Here is an 18,870-nt window from a genome sequence, read left to right on the forward strand (position 1 = left end):
GCTGATGTGGCCTCCAGTGAAAATGAGTTTGACAGGCCTTGCTATAGGAGGAGGATGCTTACCATGTTACATTCTATATAAGGCATCTAAGAAGTATAAAATATGGGTTTTAGCTTGAGGAGTTTCACAGCTGTGGTTCTTCCATTGTGCAAATATACAACCTATCCCTTGTGCTCATTTTTATGTGGTGAAGATATTCAGTATCAACACTTAACAGTGTCGGTTTAAGTATTTTTATTGCTGAGCTACTGCTATACCCATTACTTTTTCTGGTCCAGCTAGCCTTGTTGGAGGTATATTTGTACAGGATTTTGCTTGTCTTCCACTAACTAATCGCTTACTGTTAACAGAAGTGTGTGGTGGTATAGTGTTTGGGTTTGTGTGGTGGTATGTAGTGATGTAGGGTTTTTTGTTTGTTTGTTGTTTGTTCAGTTGGTTTTTGTCCTGTCATAGTTTAACGGTATGCACTGGAGAGCTGAGGGGTTGAAGTCCTTTGGTCAAAGAACAGCATTACATGTGACACTTGGAAGAAATGTCTGATTGGTTTTCAAAAAAGGAAAAAGTGTATTTCAAATCACCTGCCCTCAAGGGGTAGCCTGGATCTTGAGAGGATGGAGACATTTCTTCACCCCTTGTTCAGGTGTCTAGATGTCTGCCATGGGGCAGGAAAAATCTTGGATATAACCCTCTTGCCTTTCCAGTTGGGAATCTCTAGATAGGTACCTAATTGGTGGTATTCATTACATTTATTTTTGTTTTATCATCCCTCTTTAGGTACCTACTCTATTGTATATCTAATAAGTATATAATATCCATATGCAGAGTCTAGGCTGATAACAAGACAAAAATGCTTGGTTTTTGCCTTTAGGGTAACAAGACAAAAAGAAGTAGCGTAGCTGTTGGCAGATCCACTTAAAAAAATTACTAATGGTGTTCTGTTTTTTGCAACTCTCAGTAAATTCCTTGCACTTAAAAGGTCAGCAAGTTATTAATCAAGCCTTTAGCAAGTTATATTGTTTGTTTTTCATACTAAGTTTAGAAAGAAGAGAGATGCAGTTTCTAATTAGGAAGACTGACCTAGAACGACACTAAGACCCAAGTACTTGAGCATGTGATCCATCAACATGTTATAGTAGAAGCCCAAAACAAAGGAAACCTAAAAACAGAGGGATGTGATTGTGGACTCTGCCCTTAATGTATCAGCATATTAAATGGAAAACATGCCCAGACTTGCTAAGATAGGTACACAGTTTTCCATGAAGAGTCATTTAGAGCCAGCTTTTTAGAGAAATAGCTATGAGGGTATAGGCCAGGGAGTTATTGTAGATAAGATAGAACAGGTGTATACTGCTCACCTTGGAGGCTGTGGAGGAAGATTCAACAGAAACGTTATCTGGACCATCTGTATAAAACTTACACTGCCCTGTAGCAAATTCCATGTGTCTTTAAACAGCTACCAGTTCTCAGTACTCTGTATACTACAGTATAAGCATTACCTCTCCCAACTTGCCTGGGAGAGAAGAAAAGGATGAGATAGCAAGGCTTAGTGTGATCCTCTTTTGCTTGTGTCAACAGAGAATGGTATATTATTTAAAGAGATATAGAGCCCTCATGTGAACTAATTCCTCCAGTGGAAAGATGTACCAGGTTCCATATGCCCAAAGAAATCTTAAAAATGTATCATAAGGCAATCCTAAACTGGTCATGCTCCAAACAGCATAACTATTGCTGGTAGTACATGCAATATGATGCAATCATTAGCAAAACCCTTCAAACTACTGAAATCTTTAATTGTTTGAGGCTTTTTCATCTAGAGACACCTACATTTCTGTATATATTCTTTCAAAGTTAGTGACATGCTCAGTAATGTGTTTGCAGGCAACTTGCAGTATCTTCCAACAAAAAAAAGTGCTGTCTTTCCAAACAGATATTAATGCTCAGAAGCGATTTCATGGCTAGGTGATGACCAATTATGTTCCAAAATTCATGTGTTATCTTGTAATAGAGAAGCAGCAAACATTTTTTTTTTTTTTTTCAGATGTAAAAGTCAAACTACTTTCCCTGTATTTCAGTTCTTCAGAGCTAGAAAGTAATCATCATTAATTAGTGATGAGCGTGTTCCATGGAAGGCTTTCTGGGACTAAACTTTTCTGTCTCTACTTACTCACCAGGAAAGCATCACATGAGCAGTTTTATCCACACAAAGCCTTCAGTTTGATCTTGGTATAAGGACACAACTTTTGTTCCCTCTTCATTAAAACTAGTGTGTCATTAAGTTACATCAAGAAGGAACTCGTACTCTGAAAATGTCTTAAAAATATATTAAAAATTTAAAGATTAACAGGAAATGGTTAAAGAGATGACATTAATCCTTCTGTATTAGGCATGTGGTGAGATGAAACCACTGTGAAAAGTGGTAAAGAGGGGAAGAGGATTTAAAGTACCAGATTAAAAAAAAAAAAATAAATCATGGTTTCTGAATTATTTTTTAATGTACAGCTGATACCAACAAATACTTTTCCATACAAACAAGTCCAAAAACTCAGTTGAAATTTTAAAAACTTTTAAAAATTCTTTTTTGCTAAGATATCCTGAAAGGCTGAGTTTTTAAAAATAACAGATTTCACAAAAGCGGTTTAAGAAAGGTTCACAAGTGAAATAATTTTCTATCCTTCACATAATGAGAGAAATGTGGGAGGATTTGTGATCATCTGAATCGTGATTTCTCTGCAGTGCAGTTGCATGTCCTCATGACAAGATCACATATCTAGAATATAAAATTATAGATTAGTTAGCCATATTTAAAAAGTATTTAAAAGCTCACTAAGTTCTAAATTATGGTGGAGCTGTTTCAGTAATCATACAGGGTTGTTTTGCAGAGTTTTGAAAGCTGAAGTTGACATAGGCCACAATGACAGAGAGCAGATATCTGCAAATACTAAAATAGAAAGTATATTCATTTGGGAGGTTTCTAGTTCTGACAGTGAATTTAGAATTTTAATCTGCATTTTTTCAGTGATTTGCCACAGGTGTGTTTGTTCATCTCTGTTTCAAATAAATTTAGCCACTAAACGAATATGAATTATCCTAGGAGTAAAACTGCAGTTCTGTTATTCTTCTATCAACGGCAGATAACATTTTTTTTTTTTTTAATGGGAGAATAAATTTGAAGAAATTTTAAATAGTTGATAAAAATATAGTTTTTTGAATGGTATTAATCCCCCAAAAGGGAGTTGTTCAATATTTTACATTTGAATCCATGAAGGCTCTTTCCCAGTTCTGAACGATGGCTTACATTGATTGTATTAAACTGAATAAAACTACTTTCTCGGTGTTGTGTGTGTGTGTGTCCTCCCTCTACCTGTTTCTTAATTATATAGGTTTCAATTGATTTGGAAGTTGTCAGAATATTTTGCAAGTTCCTGTTTAAGGAAGTGGGCTATTACTTGCTGGATGCAAGGAAAATGTGTTAACCTGTGAAGAGAGTGGTTTTGAATGAGTATGATTTAAGTAAAACAGTCATTGCCAAGCCATACTACAGACATTCACAACTGTTTAATCCTTATTATCTTTGTATTCTAATTCACCTACTTCTCTTTTAAAATTGTAGTTCAAGCGTTTGGAGACTTCAACATATAATTAGATTTCACTCACAAAAGAAAAAGTGCATTATTCTTCCCATTTGTAGGTTCTCTGTGGGACTGTTTTGTAAATGCCATAATGGACTATAAAACAGACCATTACGTAGTAGTATATATAATTTAGTCTAAAATCAGTAAGCTGTCAGATGATGTCAGCATGCCCACAGCCTCTGACAGCTAGATCAGGCTCAGCTCTGGAGTTACTGCATAGACTTTGTACTCACACCTGAGAGCACTGAAAAGATGTATGCTATGGCTATAGGGGAGGAAAATGCTACACCCCTCCCTTTTCCCCCTCCCTGCCAAACAAAGCAAAACCCAACAAAAAGGCAAACAAAAAGCAGAAAAGAGGGTCTGATAAACCAGTGTCTAGGATTTTGCAGTACATTTCAAGTCCTTTTAAAACTTTTTTACCAAGTTAAAAATTACCCACTTATTCTTACCCTCAATCTTTTTCTCCTATGTGATTTCTTTTACCTTTTCCACAACAATATTGCTTCTTTGATGTTGCTTGATCAACAGATTTCTGGAAGTGTTCCTTTCATCTCCTGCATTATTAACTTCTCTATTAATGTATCACACAGAATCACAGAATATTACAGATTGGAAGGGACCTTGAAAGATCATGTAGTCCAATCCCCTTGCTGGAGCAGGAACACCTAGATGAGGTTACACAGGAAGGTGTCCAGGTGGGTTTTGAATGTCTCCAGAGGAGACTCCACAACTTCCCTGGGCAGCCTCTTCAAGTGTTCTGTTACCCTACACTGCTCTCCAACAGGTTGTTCCCCCACTTATACTGGAACCTGGTATTGTTCCTGCCCAGATGCTGCCCAGATGCAAGACTCTACTCTTGCCCTTGTTATATTTCATTTAATTTCTCCCAGCCCAGCTCTCTAGCCTGTTGAGGTCTCACTGGATGGTGGCACAGCCTTCTGGCGTGTTAGCCACTCCTGCCAGTTTGGTGTTGTCAACAAACTTGTTGGTAGTGCACTCTATTCCCTCATCCAAATAATTGATTAATATATTGAATAGTACTGGTCCCAGCACTGACCCTTGAGGCACTCCACTAGATACAGGCCTCCAACTAGACTCTGCCCCATTGACCACAACTCTCTGGCTTTTTTCCTTCAGCCAGTTCGCGGTCCACCTCACTACCTGCAGACCAGCTCCAGACCACACTCCCTCAGTTTAGCTGTGAGGCTGCTGTGGGAGACTGAATCAAATGCTTTACTGAAATCAAGATAGAGCTGATGAAATTGGGAGGGTGCATGGTAGGGGGCAGTTCTTGCAGAATGCTGGTTATTTCTATAGGCATCTACACATGTTAAAATAATAAAACATCTGGAAAGTTTCATTTTTAACTGGCATTTCAGAATTGATTGATGTTTATACTCTCTTACTTGCTAGGAAGATGAAAGAGAAATCTTTGTTTCTAAAGGGTTAGATCTTTCTGTGTTTAATTAAAATGGAATAATTGTGTTCAGTTGATATGAAATGGTTCAGTTTAGCTGGTGATCTGAACAGCTAATTCATGTGTTCCAGGTTGTGTTGCCTGATCCTTGTAGCTGTAAGAAAATGATAAACAAGCATAGCAGGGTTAAAAAGCATTTCAAAATAGAGATACAAACGCTGGATGTAAGCGAGTACTTAGGAATCCTCAGAGGAGTCCCTAAAAAGAGCATGGTTTTTATGTGTACCAGGGGGAGGATTATTTCCACTTATTATCTCTGATATTTGTAAGATTTTATAGTATCTCCCCATGTTCTTGTGTTTGTTTTGTTGTTTTTTTCCCCTTCTGTTCTCCCCATGGCTAACATGTTTATCTCTTGCTGTGTTGGCAAATAACCGCTCAGCAGGCAAATGCCTAATGCAAGAACATGGCAGAAGTTCAGGCCAATGACTCAGGGCTCCCCAGGAAAGTGTTTTCTCTGCTGTCACTGCTCCGTGGAAATTGATAAGATGCTTCAGAGATGAATTGTGCTTTTCTGTGTCATTGCTGGATGATGGAGGGTTTGGTTTCAATGGGTTTCTGTTGCTAAGTGAAAATGATGGTCTGCCTCTTAGTATAACAAGAAAATAAGGGTTTCCTCAGTAATTTCCTTACTACATAGGGTAGACGCTGCGTAGTTATCATTTCACGTTTTGAAAGATGAACACTTGGGGTTCATGAAAATCTATCAAGAAGATGCAGATTAAGAGCATGTATGGGATGTATAGTTTTTTGACCTCCCCATTGCACTTTTTTTGATCAAAGACAGGTAATCTTAAGTGACCGGTGAGGGACAGAGGAGTAAATATTGTCGACACCTTCTGCTGAGGCTGAAGGACATCTGTTTGATCTCTTCAGAAGAAGAGACTGGAGGAGAGAGACTTTCCCAGGTTGGGGTCAAGTCATTCACTGTCTTGCCTCTGCATTTCACTGTAGCAATCCAACTGGAACTTAAATAATGGTAATGGAGGAATAAACTAGCCTGTATTTGTATTGATGTATTTAACACCAATATATGTTTCAAAAGATTACTGTCCTTTTATGGAGTATGACTTGCTATCAATAACCGTTATTATCAATGACAGAATTTTGTCATTAATATAAGCTTGTTGTGTTTGTTCATTGAGACATGAAATATTTCTAAACTCGTGCTATCTTTGGATTTATCCCTATCCTTGAATTGCAGTGGTGCCTGAGGCTTGCTGGGTTAAATGATGTCTGAGGAAGGCTTTAGCGTTCACTGCTTGACTGCCTTATGTGGAATTAAACATGCTTAATGATACAGTATTATGGGTAGTGATGAACAAAATATAACTGCAGTGTACAACACTGATTAAATTACTATGTTTTTCTTAAGTTAAACTTCCACATCAAGATTTATAAGTTGATTAATATTAGTCATGCATGAAAGCCTATCTGAATGAGATTCACAAATCAGCTGTAGATTATACTTGAAGAATTCTGATACAGAAGTAATCTAGGGTATGATGTTCAAAGTCATCTCTAGTAAGATGTCATCCAAGTATGTGAATATGGAAAAGGTTCGGATTCAACAGTTTTTCCGTCTAAAATATTTAGAAAGTGTGCAAATATTGCCACTGTCAAAGTTGTATGTGTGTTATAATAGGTGTACTGTTGATGCTGCTAAAAAGACAAATGTGGCTGGTCTATACAGTTCAGGAGTTGCACCAAAGATATTAAGATCATTCAGGTCTTGTATGTTCATGACCTTAATAAACACATGACAGCTTTTATTATCTGAGGTTTCAAAACTAAGTGTGGGGAAAGAGGGATGGTGCTAAGTGAGGCAGAAAGGGGAAGTGTATGAGCTATTGCTTGTTTGGTTTGCTTATTTGTTATAACACTACTCAAGCATAACTTTCTTCATGACCTTTTAAATTATTTGGTACTTGATGATGTACTTCATTTAAGAGTGTGTCTTTAGCCTTGAGATTTAAAGTGGTCAATGCAAAAGAATATTGATGTGCAGGCAGCTAATAGATTTTGATTCTGTTGAAACGTGGGGAAGCTCAGTGATTTGTTTTTTGACACTGACTGCATTGTGACAATCAAGTCTTGCTGGTTAAACTAGACCAATTATTTTAAAGCAGCTGAAACTTGTTTTGTGCTGACTTCCATTTTTCTTTCTTGTGTTAGTGCTACTGAACAACAAGTTTTAATGCTGTTGATGCACAGCACTGCTCTATTTTGGTTTTGTAAATCGCTCTTGGAATCTGTAGAAAAATCTTTTTAATGAGTGAGATTTTTTTTTTTTTAATGAATCTTCTGTGGACTGATTCTGTGTTTTAGACCTCATTTCAAATTTTTCTTTAATATACGTATGTAATTCTTGATGGTATATTACTTGCATGAAATTTATTTTAGACATCCCTAGAATTAACATAGGTACGGATAGTTATGACCTGGCTAACTCAAGGAGAGGAATGGATACATGGTAATTTAAGTTTCAAAAAAGTCTTCCATTCTTCTCTTAAAGCTTACATACTAATAATTTCCTCTTTCAGGAAGGATGAAGTATTCTTTCTGTATAGCTTTAATTTCTTAAGAAAAAGCTTTCTAGTTCTAAAGCTTATAGAATTCCCATAGGTCTATAAACTGATACAATGACTGTAGCTTCTTTTCAGTTTTAATGTCACTTCTGCAATTAGCTGTGTATTTTCATTCCTAATTTAATGTCTTTTTTTTTTTTTGAGGTAGACACGAAAAATATATCTTGAGCGGAGAATCTGTTTGCCAAGTTCTAGTTGAGATCAAAATTTTACTGACGTTATGAACCCCTCAATAGAGAGAGAGCTAGCAGGAAAATGCTGGAAAATGTATTGCAACTGTAATTCCCTAGTAAAATGTTGTGAATATCCTACATGCTGCTGCATGTTCTTCTTGCCATTTGTACAAATACAGTATACAAGAGGGAAAAGAAATCTGTCTCTGTAAAACATTATTTCCAATAAACTGCAATAACTGACTTTTTTTCAACGATTTGTTTCTGGAAATAAATGAAAATTGCAGTTTATTCAGCTCCACAGTGTTTGTGATTGAAACACACATTAAAAATATATCTCGTTAAACTCTGAGGTCCCTAATTTTGACATTACAGTTTTAGAACATCACATGGAGGAGAGCACAGGGCTCACTTTAATTAGGTTCTGTTTGAAAAGGCTGCAGCAAGACACTCTTGACCAGATCCCCCAGCTGCTTTAAATATGCCATAATCCTCCTCACAGAGCGGGTGGGAAGCACTGTCACTTCTGATACCTGGTTTACACGTGTGCTGATGGTGACACAAGATTCAGAGCAAAATAAAGGCTGGCTCCTTAAAATGTCTAAGAATCACTTATTACAGGGTTCTACTAACACAACAAGGCACATGGCTTTTTCTTAGTACTAGCTTACTGTGCAAGAGAAAAAAATGCAACATGTGACAGAACTGATTTTTGTTACTGTTTTCTTTAAGACAAAAGATAAGAGGTCTGGATTCTCACTGGTTTTCCAGTATAAATCCGATTAATCTTGCTCTAATTGTTTTCTCTTTAACATGCATTTCTTATAGTCATCTGATTTCTGCTGTTTTAAAGCCACTGAGAGGGTGATCTAATTTATATTTTTGTTTCTCAGTGTCTCTTCATGATAGAAACTTAACAAGAAAACTCAAACTCTCTTAGTGCTGGTCTTATTTCCTGAGTAGTGTCAGTGTCTATTGCAAACATACCTATCATAAAAGGTAACTCATTAATTAAGTGTTTAATCCAGTATCAAGATGATAAACCAGCAGCACTTGAGCTATTCTATGTATGTAATGACATGCCTGATTGTTGCTTCTGAGAGTGCAGATGAAATTATTTAGTTCTGGTTGGTGTTCTTTGCTCTTCAGGATGGCTTTTATAATATCTGTGGATAACTGCATGTGACATGTAGCCTGTAATATTGTACAGACTTCAATAGGATTATTTAATGAGGTTGACATTTGCAGGCTTTTGTGGGACCCAACTTGGGAAAACCTGTCTCCTGTACCACTTACTATTAAAAATCTTATATTTTTTCCACAGGTCCTTGTAAACTATTGAGTCATTCTGCAACAAACTTTTAATTTTGTCAGCTACAGAAAACATATGGTGGTATTCTTCTTTTAGAAGGGATGGGCTTCGTTAGTCCCACAAATCTTATTTGTGTCTCTTTAATTTTCTTCTATAATTACAATCGCAACTGATAATATGACCAAATGGGTATTTGATTCCAAAGTTACTAAAATTTTCAAACTCTGCTGAGGATGGCTATAGGCTCATTACTTTGTTCTTCTTCCCATACTACTTCAAGATGTTCTTGGCAACTTGAGGAGAGAATCATGCTATCTCCCTATTTGGCTGTTAAACATCTGTTAATTTCAGAAATGCATAGCATCTAAAGATCAGAAACATGATTGAAACTTTGAACTGGCTTGTGGTTTTAACTTGAAGAGTATGATTTGAATAAGTTTATTATCCAGAATGTCTGTGCATTTAAAAAAAAAAAAAAGTAGTAAGAACAAGAGTGCTCTTTAAACTAGGTTACCAAAACTGATGGGGGTGGGAAGGGGAAGTATAATACAAAGATTCATGTTTGTCTTTTAGGCATGTAAATTTTAGGTGACTTGCCAGCAAATGTTCCTGCAATGAAGTCAGCCACAGTGGAATGCTAAGATTCTAAGCAAGCCATCCTGAAACAGCTCCTCAGGATGGAAGAAACACAAGTCACAGGATGACTTTAAACTTAACTGATAATTTTAAGGACATCTGATATATCAAATTGGTATTAGTACTTTCTAGTATGTTGCAAATCTTCAATAAAATGACTGCTGTTACCAATTATCACATTCACTGGTATAACCATGGAGCATGGCAGCCTCTTGATGTCAAAGAACTTTGTGTCAAAACTTGGGCTACACTAATAGAAATAGTCTATGGAAAGAATTGGAAACAGAAAAGAAATCAGACCTTGGTGCCTATAGGCCTCAACTAATTCCCTAACTCTGTCAGGTACTATGCAAAACCAGAATAAGAGATTGTCCCTCCTAAAACTAAAGAAACAAATAAGATCTCCTAACACCAACTCCCCCTCGACCCCCAGCCTAAAGCCCAAGCAAAAACTTGTACAAAACCATGTTTTATGAATGTCTTGCTTTCCCTGTGGTGGGAGGAAAATGGAGATGATGCAATACAAACACCTGGGCCAAAATGAGGAATTCAAGCATGAATCCAAGTTTAATATTCTATTCACTGTAGTGCAATGCCTTTCAACAGATGAAGAGCAATCAAACAGTGAAAGAGACTTCAGATCAGAAGTCCATTCATTATGAAGACTAAAGGATAGATAACATAAACTTTGATGAAGATACACTGAATGGTATAGGCCATTACGTGTGTACTGTGCAAATTGCCTTGAACACTGTGTGAAAAGTAGTGGACTCTTTTTGAAGAAGGAAAATAATGAATACACTTTAGAAAGGTAATGACATGCCTATATATCACTGAAACAGGAGGCAGAACACGAAACAAATTAATGATTATTTGTAAACCTAATAAGGGAATGTCAAGGACAGCTAGTGCATCAGACAGTACATGAATGTGAATGATAGAAGGGAAAGGAAACAGCCACTAAGAAAGCTACAGGAGAATTACAGCGTCATTAAAATTAAATATAAAGAGGGTTTATGAATAACAGAAAGACTACTCACTCTGTTTTTCCTAATATCCAGGGATGTTTGTCAGAAACGTTAATGATGTAATTTACTGCTATCAAGTTAAGGACTTTTTAGGGGCTGAAAATACAGAAAGAAAGTAAGAGGTCCTCAGCTGAAAATAGCATGGGTTTTGTTTGTTTGTTCATTTGGTTTTTGTTTTGTTGTTTGTGTTTGTGGTTTTGTTTGTTTGTTTTTGTGTTTTTTGTAGTTTGTTTTTTTTTTGGTGATGGGAAAAAAAAAGTCGCAAAATGCTAAGCTTAAGCTAAGTCTGGTTTTTGAAGACTTTTCTTTTGAGCAATGGCTGAGGCATTTTTGTTTTTCAAACTTAGAGGAAAAAAAAAAGGCTTTTTTTTTCCTTTGAAAGAAATTCAGTATGTTCTGCTACTGCACACTGCAGAGTGACTCTGATATTGCATCTCTCAAGCTTCTTGGAAGAAGATAAGAACAAGAAGTGATCACCTAAGCTGGGCATCTCACATACCCTTCATTCCTATTGTTTCTCAGTGTTGAAAATGCTTATATTACTGTGGTTCTGGCTGTTGGAATGTTTCCCAAATGAATGCCTTTGTATTGGGAAAATAAGACTTTTTTTGCAACTGCAACCTTCTTGAAGTAATGGACCAATATTGATAAGGTATTCCAAAATAACAAGGAATAAAATAGTATTTGAGGAGTGATATGCTTCATCTTCACCAGAGAAGAACATTTTGCTTTTTTCCCCTTTTTTCTTCTTTTTTAAATAAACAGAAAGTTTGTAAACTTTCTATCTTGTGCCGTAATATAAATCTTTAATAATGAGGTAAGAGAACTGTTGTGATTTGGCCTTCTTCAGCACCGAGTTTCAACTGACTCTCGTTACAGCCTAATGAAATTCAAATAGTTGGACTGAAGGTTAGAAGGGGGATGACACGCGAGGATGACATTAATAATGTATGTGAGCAAATAGACTTGCAGTAGCAGTTCCAACAGCGTGGAACAAGTTACAAAGAGAGGTCTGTCTCAGTATGACCTGCACTAGAAAACAGGATTGAAACTCAAAATCTGCAGTTTCAAAACAGAGCTTTCCTGTCCACAGAGCTCCTGCCCAATGAACGCCATCCCCCGCTGTGCAGCAAATGCCCACATCATTTCATAACAATCTGGCCAAATAAGCAGTTACAGGTTTTTCCTCCTTCTGAAGCTGTCAACCTTATCAAATGTGACGTGAAACTGAATTAGTATCTGTGTTTGATCATTTGTCACAGTGTAAAGAACAAGTTTTGGTGCTGGTTTGGTGACAAAACAGTAACAAAGTATGTGAGTTAAATTACCCAATGTATTAGAAAACATGAAACTGCCTCATGTTTTTGTCCTTCCCTGACAAGTAGAAAATCTTTGTTCCATTAATTTGGTATAGATTTTTGCCTAGCTAAATAGTCATGAAGTGCACTATTAAGACTTTCATGTTGCTTTAGATCCTTCTGCTTAATAATACCAGTTTCTTTTCAAATAATGCCTTCTAACTTCCTATATTGTAAAATCTGTCAACAACCTGAAAGGAAGATAATCTTATGTCTCATCTTCTCTTGAAAATCTGAGAAAAATGCATCAGATAATACATATGTCTTACATGATTGTTTTTGTGTCAGATTTTGGGTACACCCAGGCCATTTTCTGGCACACTGTAGCTGGTTGAATATTCATCTGCAGACTCATTGGTAAGACAGTGTGCAACCCTTCTTGAGTCTCCCTTCACTCCTTGCAGGATTTGTTGGTGTCAATTTTTCTTCTAAATACCTGACAAGTATCTTATATAGTGAATTAAGATAAGCTAGTAATTTGGGAAGTCCTGAATTAATGAGCACACTTTAAATTTTGATAAAGTGTTTCAGGAATTTAGAAAAAATTGGCATTTGCTGAGACAAGCCTAGAAGTTAAGGGATGATATTTATAGATGGGCGATCATTTATCAACCAGCTTCAATTGCTACAAAACTTCAGGAAGTGACAAAGCAAGCCAGGGATAATACAGATAACACTTGAACAGGGTATTTATTCATTATTGTCAACTGGGATCCATAAGATTTAGATGCAAGTAGTTGATCCGATGATAAACATGGCCTTTGTTTACAGGGGAAAAAAAAAAAAAAGTCATCCAGTGTGACACCTTCCTGAAAGTTATATATATTTTCTTTGTTGCTCAGTGAATTTATGAAGTCTCTCTTTATACATCATCCTCCTGACTCAGCAGTGTCTGCTGTAGCAATGAATGTTTTCACACCAGAATGGGCTCCTCTTCCACTTTGTCTGAGCAGAGCTTTGCTCTTGCACTATGTGACAACTGGCTTGGAGAGCAAAAGAGCAAGAAGTGTCACCTCTTAGACTCTTAGCTACAAAACTTTGTCAAAAGTACTCCTATTATTCACTCAGTGCCTCTGGAAAGGACTAGGGGAAGATTATCTGCCTTTCACAGCAGAAAGCATTATATGTGCCAAATCTATGGTGTCTCCTCCCTGATTTTATTTGGTTATTCAACACTGACTGCAAAATGGATGCCCCTATAAATGTAAATCTTTCTCAAAATGTAAAAGTTAGATTTTAAATTTCTGTGTACTCTTCAAATGCTTTATTCTTGCTAAAGATTTTCTGGAGTGTTAACAGCATCTTATAGCAAATAGCTTGGTCTGGTCTGTGTACAGCTATTCTCACGTGCCTCAAGGGAGTTATGGCACAGACAGCAGGTTTTTGGTAGCTTAGCCACCATTGAAAGAGAGGAGACAAGTCACTCTTTTTATCTCATCCTTACGCTTATGGTTAATTTAATCCAGTAAAGATGTTACCTGATTTGCCCCAAGGCAAAGAGCAAGTAGCAGCTAGCATCCAGAGTTGCTCAGTCCGCTAACAAGCAGTCCTCACTTAAAGATGCAGATGTCCTCATGGTCTGTCTTTACAGTCTTCTACTATAAGACTTCAGCACCTTTCTTGTCCTTTGAGGAGCTATGAATAGGCAGCTATGTCCCTGCAGCTAGCGTGGTGGTGTGTTGAGATTACAAATCTTGCCTTTAGAGCTCAAGCTGAAGACATTCACTAGCTATCACTATCCAAATTTTGGGAGTCCTGCGCATTTGCAGCCAGGCCATGGATAAAGCTAGCGGATTAGGCCACAGAGCACTGTGGAGGTATGGTGTTGGCTTTGTTTGCCCAGGAGTGCTCTTGCAGGGAGTGTTTGGCAGCAGCTGTGGTTCGGTTGTAGCTCCTCGGTATCGGGTGCCATTTGCAGGGATGTGCAGCAGCACTTGTGTGGGATCTGGGAGACACGGGAGCCTTCAGCTTTCAGCAGTTTCTGAACCGTCCTGGGCTGTTTTAGTCACTCTTGATGTTGTATTCTTATTTTTCTTTGACTTGCTTCATTACTCTTCTTTTTTTTTTTTTTTTTTTTGCTGACATTTGCTCAAGTCCTGCTTTTGGGCTCAGAGAGAATGAAAACAAATTTTGCACTCTTAATGTAAACTTTCATAAACTGAGAAACCCGCCTTGGGGTATAGCTCCCAAAGTAAGTCTTTGAAGATTTTTCTTACACTGCCCTGCTGCTGTCCTTGCTCTGCATGCTTATTCTGTTGTTGAGGTTGAAGCCTCATTATCGCTAAGGAGTCAGTTTCAGAGTTTGTGATAAATAGTTCTGTGAAAACCTCAATTCAAGTAATAATCCAAAAAGAAAGAGGAGTGTTAGAGGTTATTGGGAAAGAAACAGAGAACAAAACAGAACATCATGTATTAATCCCTGTTTTACCTTCATCTTTTTGAATACAATATGTAGCACTGGTTCCTGTAATTTCAAAAGGGATGTTGTACATCTGGAAAAAGTTCAGAGAAAAGGACAATAATAAACTGTAAAGCTATGGTATAACTTCTGTTTAAGGAATGACCAAATGTGGAAGAGCAGAGCTCCTCAGCTGCAAAGAGATGATAGGAGATAATGTGATACAAGCCTGCAAAAATCAAGAGATTTCAAGAGGAAAAAAAAGAAAGGACAGTAGAAAGAGTTTAATTGGAGAAAAAAGCACCTGATTAAGAGGATGGGGGTGGATGTGTGTGAGCTTCCTTCAGGAGGGAGACGAATCAAGTGGGGAAATGCCAAGCACTTGGACAGGACCCCCAACTTCCATCCCTCCCTTCCCTACACCTTTTGGGGTGAGTGTGAGCCTGCAGAGCCCAGGGCGAGGGCAGCAGCCTCGTGTGCTGGGACAGAGTTGGGGCTCCAGTGCCCACACCTAGGGGTTGTCCCTGCCCTCTGCCCCTTGAGGGGTTTGGGAAGAAGTCCTGGGTGGGCACTTGTTATTGCTGCAGCTGTGCTGCAGAGCATAGTGGGACCTGGCTCTCCTCCCCAGCTATGTGAAAAACGGAAGGAGTACAAAAACTAGTTCACGAAGTTGAGCTTCATTAAAAATTTTTTTTGTTCACATGTAATGACTTTTTTTCAGAGACAAGAAAAACTGGGACTTTCAAAGATTAGTTTTTTCTTTTCATAGTGGTATTTTGTTACATGAAAAGAATCCTGATATGATACTTCCAGGCTGACACTCAGTTAAAAAAAAAAAAAAAAAAAAAAAGACAGTTTAATAATTAAAAAATAAACCAACTACATATTGTCAAAACCAGCAAAATTTAAATTGGGTTAACTAGTTACTATAGCCTCAGGCTTTTGCATCAACTAGTTTGATAATTACTTTTCTGCTTGTCAGAAATGGAGGAATGCTAGGGGCAAATTCTATGCCGTGTAACACACATGCATGAGTTCCACATTTGTTCTTGCTCACATGCTGACAATGCACTCCAGAAAAATTAATGATGCCAAACTCTAATAGCAAATGTCTTTTAAAGAATGCTGTTAAATAAAGTGACTTGGCCTTGAGAGTATTTTGTTTGTTTAAGGAGGGGTAGGAAGCAAAACTAATTTGGGTTACCTTTTAAATTTTTCCTCTGTGCTTCTGAGGAATGATGCTGGGAAACTAGTTTTTCCACTCTCGGCTCCTCCTTAGCTCTAAATTAAATTTTTCCTTGGTTTCAGAGTGCATACAATGACTATGTTTTATATTTACATTTGTAACCAGCTAAGCTAGTTTCAACATATCCCAGTTCTGTTCTTCCCCACAGCAAACACAGCCCACACTATCTTCAAGTCTACCTGGTAACTTTGATTTCCACAAACATTTATAAAGAAATTAAAAGTGTTTTTCTCTTCAATCTAACCACTGTCAAAGACAGACAGTGCTTTGCTGGAAAAAAAGGCAGATGACAGAAACAAAACTGGGTGATGATAATTTCTGTTGACATGGAACTGTTGAAATCAAAAAGATGTTGAAGTTTTTTTGAGACAGGAATATACCTCCAGCCTTGGTTTCCTGTTAAAAGGCCTTATAAAGAAATCCTGTTTCACTATGGAGACCCAGTGCATCAGGTGAGGTTTGTTAATTGGACGATGTTTTTTTACAAAACTGAAATTGCTTGCAGGAAGACATTTGCAACATTCACGTTGTGTAAGGCTGCAGATTGTACAATGTTGTGCAGTTACTGGTGTCAAAAAGATAAGAGTCTCGCCCCAAAGGCTTGTGCTGCAAAGGCAAGACCTGACAGGGACGGGGCTGGGTGTGACTGGCAGTGCTGCCTGGGAAAGGGCAGGAGCTCCCAAACCAGTGATTCATGTATACCGCTCATAAGTGATTTTTTTTGGTGTGTTTTGTTTTTAAAGTTGCTTAATTCACTAGTAATAATTATAATCACTTAATAACTGCATAGTCAAACTCGATCTGTTTATGCCTAAGAAATAAAAACTTGCGTGCTGTGACATACCTGTCTGTAGCTAGGAAATGTATGTGTTTCATGCTGTTTTACTGGATCTGAAAGATTATTTGATTGAAAATATGGTAATTTAGTTTGTGGCACTAGTTATTAATAAGTCACTAAAATAATATTACTAATAATAAACTAAGAAAATGATGTTAGGATCCAGAGTAGGGATCAGAGTTCAGAAGAGACTATAATTTGAATCTAGCATATCCTGAAAACTGATATGCTGTCTCTGCAAGATTTATAGCTCAAACATCAGGAGGTTCAAATTTTATCTTGGTCAGAAACTCACAGACTTTGTGTGCTGAGGAGGGGAGGGCAAGAATGTCGTATGTGGCTGGTCTGAAATCAAGTTTATGTAGATAAATTCAGAAGAGATGAGTATGGTTGTTTACACAAACACAGGTGTATTTGCTCTCCAGAAATTTAGGTGAGGGAATCAAAGTTGGTTTGCATTTTATTCACTTCTGCTGTATGTAAGAGTACGTATTTAGTACACAGACAGTTCAAAGATTCTCACAGACAGCCTAGTTGAAGTTTGGTGAGATGATTCCTGCCATTGTTTTCTTCAAAGAGGCAAAGGCTGCAGAGAGAGAAGCCTGAAAAGATCTGTGAATGAAATGGCTTGAAGGAGAAAAGGAGGAAAACGATGGAGGAACGTTCATGAGAACGTTTTTGTTCCCCAAGTAGGATGTAGCATGTTAGCTTATTGGATGACTTATGCAATACAGAAGTTTGTTCAGTTGACATGTTGTTGGAACCTAAAGGAAATGGGAACAGATGAAGTTTTTTTAAACAGTGCTAATACTAAATCTTTTCATTATCTGCATATCAATAACATACAACTTTTGCTCAGTCACGCTCATTGAGGAGAATAAAAAAAAATAAAATTCTTCAGAAGGGGTGTGCAATTTGGCTAAATTAATTCAGAGCTGAGAAACACAACCACTGAACTTTGTTCCTGATTCTGCTATGACCGATACTACTATTTTCTATTAATATAGCTTTTTATGAAACCATGTGGACTTATTTTTTCTTTCAAACATGTAGCTTGTCTAACTTGCCTGTTACAGAACGTTAGTCATACAGTGAATATGCTGAAACAAAGAAAAGTGCGTTTGGTCATTAAGTGCAGAAACAGTGTCCCTCAAACAAGTCACATAAGCCAAATCAAGTTCAGAAAGCATGCTGAATAATTTCAGGGGATGGTAGTAGTTGTGGAAAGGTTATTTTCTGTTCCATTTTGACTAGCTACCAGTTTAGGTGGTCAGTTTTCAACATGAGTTTTGAACTGTCTTAAGCATCTAAACTTTTTATATGGCTTATGTGAAGAGTCATATATCTCTGGTTGCAATACTGGGTCAATGCATGTCACACAGACACATATTGCTGAATTTTCCTGAGGGAAATGCTAGGAATGGAAAAGGGTCTTTCAACTCCTGTAAAACTAAAATTTAAACCACTTTCTTGGGACTTCTGGGGCTGCGCTTTCACCTTGTAATCAAAAAAACAGCTATTTACTGAATATTGATGCCTAGTCTGTTTTTTCTCTCTTTGTTTTGTTTCTTTAATGGATCAAGAGATTCAGGAATGCAGGCATATATTCCCCTTTCTGTTTTCCACCTTTTCCTCTACTTAGTTCACCGAACAAAGCTCACTGGTTAATACACTTATATAGGATGTGAAATCGAGGTGCAAATTTCCTCATGATGGGAGTCTGCTATTTTTTGTTTGCTTGTTTTTGGTTTTGCCTTCTAAACTATTTTGCTGAGTTAGTCTGTGGTACTCTCCTCTAGCTCTGTAATTTAATTTTGTCATGAACAGTGGAGCAACATCAAAGATTAATTGGGCCAAACACATGTTACTCTCCCTTCCCAGGGAAGTGTACCGATTATTAAGTATAGGTCTGGTTCCTCCATTTCCTTCTTCAAAGATTGCTTATTAATATTATTAAAATTAGTTGTTAAATATGAAATGAAATGCATGCTTTAGGATGCAGACCTACACAGCTACCAAGTGACAAAGTGGTTATAGCTTTTTCCTTCTTGCCTATTGCTTCTATAATTATTATTAGACATTATAGGTCTAATAAGAGAGCTAGAGAATAGTTCTGTCTCACAGATGTCCATTGTTCAGATTTTAAGATGGCTTCCTAAGCTGAGGATCACCTTTATTTTA

Source organism: Columba livia, chromosome 4, assembly GCF_036013475.1.
Source record: "Columba livia isolate bColLiv1 breed racing homer chromosome 4, bColLiv1.pat.W.v2, whole genome shotgun sequence".
NCBI classification, from domain to species: Eukaryota; Metazoa; Chordata; class Aves; order Columbiformes; family Columbidae; genus Columba; species Columba livia.